This window comes from Octopus bimaculoides, chromosome 8 (genome assembly GCF_001194135.2).
Source record: "Octopus bimaculoides isolate UCB-OBI-ISO-001 chromosome 8, ASM119413v2, whole genome shotgun sequence".
NCBI lineage: Eukaryota > Metazoa > Mollusca > Cephalopoda > Octopoda > Octopodidae > Octopus > Octopus bimaculoides.
Genome location: NC_068988.1, coordinates 96,044,737 through 96,048,935, shown reverse-complemented (window position 1 = coordinate 96,048,935; position 4,199 = coordinate 96,044,737). Strand labels below are relative to the sequence as shown.

At 34.7% G+C, this 4,199-nt stretch overlaps 1 protein-coding gene across 5 annotated transcripts in view; it reads right to left on the bottom strand.

Annotated features, from left to right (window-relative positions):
- LOC106868269 (dystrophin) overlaps positions 1-4,199 on the bottom strand; it is a 111,884-nt gene that overhangs the window by 51,588 nt on the left and 56,097 nt on the right. The window lies entirely within an intron of this gene.

Below are 4,199 nucleotides of genomic sequence, written 5' to 3'. Positions count from 1 at the left end.
AAAAAAAAAAAAAAAAAAAAAAAACGGAGCTTCTATGCAAGTAGTAGTGAAGTTTTCTTTAGATCCCACTCTGCATGGTTTACAAAAAAAAAAAAGAATGACTTCTGGTCAATCATAGCTTAAATACTGAGGGTTAAACAAATAACATGTTAAGTGATTAGGTGCATTATGCAATACTATTTAGATAGATACATACATACATACATACATACATACATACAGAGAGAGAGAGAGAGAGAGAGAGAGAGAAAGAGAGAGAGATTTGATGTCGAGTAGTATTCTCTACTCAATAGTAAACTGGTAAATTTACAAAAGATAGAATATATTCCACTACTCAAATAATTTTTCATAGCATTTTATGCTAACAGAATTGAAGACATAAATAAGACACTGAATGAAGACAGGTATGTGTCTCATTGTAAAGACATTTCAGAGCATTGTTAGATAGTTGTTCTGTGGGTTTAAGTTAATTACATCAAAGTAGATGCACCTAGAATTGAACTTGTGACTAGGAGGCTAGTAATTACACTACACGTGTGTATTTTTTATCTATGAATACATTGAATATATTGTGTGAATACGAAAGGGATAGAGAATATGAAGTAATTAGCATATGTCAATTAGCTTTGGAAGTTTTATAAGGATTTTCAATTCAACCTTACAATGTAGAATAACATTAGCAACTAAATTGGTAGGAATTGATGCTTCCATAAAGTTGCGATCTACTATCACGTAAATGTGTGTGTGTGTGTGTGTGTGTGTGTGTGTGTGCGTGCGTGCGTGAGAATGAGTGGTAGGTCTACAGTGGAAGTACAAACCCAGACATATTCAATTACATCTAAATGTCAAACTGTTGAAATGGTGCAGTCAACATTTGGATGATTTAGTGAAGAAGAATGGACTCATTCCACCAGAAAGAATCTTAGAGAGAGGGAGAGGAAATTAAGCACAAATGCTACAACATTTACCATTTTAATCTTCTTAAATAAGTATTTTCTTAAATTAAATGCCAAGGCAAATGTAAAAAGTGTAATATTTAAAAAAAAAAAAAAAAAAAAAAAAAAAAAAAAACTCAATGGACCAGGATTTTCTCTTTGAAATGAAATGTTTATCAGTAAACTAACATCTGTTCAATATAGTTTAATTTATTTAACACGATTACATTGATAAGATTGGGCTTCATTTAAAAAAAAATTTTTTTTTTTTGATTGAGAGCAACTTAAAACACTTGTCCTTTTCTGTTTCTTATATTTGTCAGAAGAATAAAAAAACCTCAGTATGTGTGTGTGTGTGTGTGTGTGTGTGTGTGTAGCGAGGGTATGAGAGGTATTGGTATCTAGAAGACCCAAAGAATGGCAGGTAACGCTAAGTAAGTGCTGTGAAGAGACCATAGTTAAACTCTTGGTTCGATATTGATACAAGTGAGGAGTCTAATGTAGGTCTTGTATTACCATGCATATATATATATTAGCCTTGGCTTTGTTATCTCATTTTGTCTAATATGTATATGTATATATATATATCTATCAAGACCTCTGGAGATATGCTGTGACTGAGAAAACCCAGCAAATAAAGTGAGTTCAAAGCTGTAACGTACACCAGTGTCGCATAACCGGCCCACTCAAAAGTACCTTGGATCGTAGGGCGACATGCCATGCTTGAGGAGACCTATTGAGTTAAGTACATCAAAATCAAATGGAAATTGTAGCTGGTGGCATGTAAAAAGCACCAACCGATCGTGGTCAATGCCAGCCCCCTCTGGCCCCTGTGCCAGTGGCATGTAAAAAGCACCCACTACACTCTCTGAGTGGTTAGTGTTAGGAAGACCATCCAGCTGTAGAAACACTGCCAGATCAGAGTGGAGCCTGGTGCAGCCTCCTGGCTTCTCAGACCCCAGTCAAACTGTCCAACCCATGCCAGCATGGAAAATGGACGTTAAATGATGGTGATGATATATATATATATATATATATATATATATATATATATATATATCTGACAGGAAACGCATCTGGCTGTAGAAAAAAAATTAACCTCAATAAACTCTATCTAACCTATGTGAAAGGGAAAAGTGGATTATGATGATGATGATGATATATAAAATGAAAATGGAACATTTCATAACCACTCTGATTCTCATTGTACTTTCTAACCTGTTGTTGTATTTTATTACACAACTTGAAACTTTCTACAAATCAACCCATTTTCTCTTTCTACGGCTCACTGATCATCTACAAACGGTTAGTTTCTGACAAAGTCTATGAATGGAAAAAAGAGTTTCTTTATGAAACATCTGAATGCAGATTTACTAATTATGACACACCCACAGAAAGTCAAAAGACAGGAAAGGTGTAGTTACAAAACTAGTTACAACCATAGCAACTGGCTGCCTCAAGCATTTAATTGATAATGAGCTTTTAGTAAGTACTTATTCCATCAGTTAGTAACATAGTTACTACCGGACATAAGTAGGTCTTGAAAACACGAACCAAATAGGAAACTAATAAAGTAATAATTGCAAGCAATTTTCTTTCCTTTTTTGATTATTTTTATTACAGAAGTAAAAAAAGGATCGTACATATTTCATATTTCAAACAGATTTAATATAAATATTAAACTAGATTCTCACACACAAACACATTGTGCAAATTCATTTGTTATTCATTTGTAAATTTTACATGAATTAGAGATATCAACTTGGTAGACTAGAAGCTTTAACCCTTTCGTTACCAGCCTGGCTGAAACCGGCTCTGGCTCTGAGTACAACTGTCTTGTTTTCATAAGTTTTGAATTAAAATCTTCCACCAAACCTTAGTCACAATTTATGTTCCTGACACTAGCTTAATGATAACGAAGTTATTTTACTAAATTCTTTGTTATATTTAAAGTAATTGAAAGAAACATGGAGCATCTCAACAGAAATACGGTAATGAAAGGGTTAAGGTAAGCTAGTCGATAACCCAACAAAAATAATGCGGAAAAATAATTGTTTAAATTAGAAAAAAATTAATGAAAGAAAATAATTCATAAATCAACAATAATAATGAATAAGGTTCGTTTAAGGATGTTGAACGAAACCTATGTATCCAAAGGTTAATTGTCCAAACCCCAAAGAATTTCTCTCAACACATGGCTATGATGTTCCCCCACTATTTCTGCTCATGATCAGAGATGCACATATCGTCAGCCACCAAGGGACATGCTCAACTGGTTACGGTCAAACAACTGACAAGCAAATCTGTGGTATTGAGCAGAATATTTGCTGTAGCCCATCTTTTATACCAGGACAAAACAATGTACATGATAACACTTCCAATCAATTAAGATCAGAAGCCACGAGAGCCACTGCCTGTTACTGCATCAGGGCATTTATTATACATGTTTTTAATTGATATTAGCCCTTGTGGCCAATAAAACAAATTAATTAATTATTATTATTATTATACATGTGTAGAAGGTTATACAACACAGGTGTCAGAGCACAGTTTTGAAACCAGTTTTGTTATGCATACAACAGCAACATGACACCATATTTAAGTAAGAGTAACATTATCTGGAGGATCACTGAACATAGCAAGAGGGAGCCAGGTGCAAAGAGGGACAATGGAAATTGAGGCTGAAGCTCCCCACCCCTTGTGGGGAATGGGTGGGGGGTAAACGAAGGATTAACGACAATGTTGATTACAATTATAATTCCTGAGAAACAAAAGCACAAATTTTAGCGGGGGGGGGGGGGAAGTTTAACTGATTGGAATCAATCAAGAATCCATGTATGACCGGTTCTTATTTTATCAACTCTGGGAGGATGTAACAGAACTACTGAAGGATAAGACAATTCCTCCATTTATTTGATGGTGATAGCGAGAGGCAGGTAATAGTAATATGGAATCAAAAGATGTGCATGCAGTATTGTTGATCTAAGAATGGGAAGAACAATGGGAAGAATCGAAAGAACAAAGAGGAGAAAAGATGGAAAAAAAACAATCTGGTCAAAAAAAAAAAAAAACCCCAAAAAACCTCCAAATATTTGTCTGATATAAACTGAAAGATACTCCCCACCCCCTTGCTAAAAAGAGATAAAATCTGTTGGTGGATAAGCATCAAACTTTGATGGGAAAATTAGGAGGGGGCTGAGGTTACCAGTGAAAGGGCCCAACTGTCTGTTTATCTTCTCTTTTATCAACAATTCTGAGAAATCC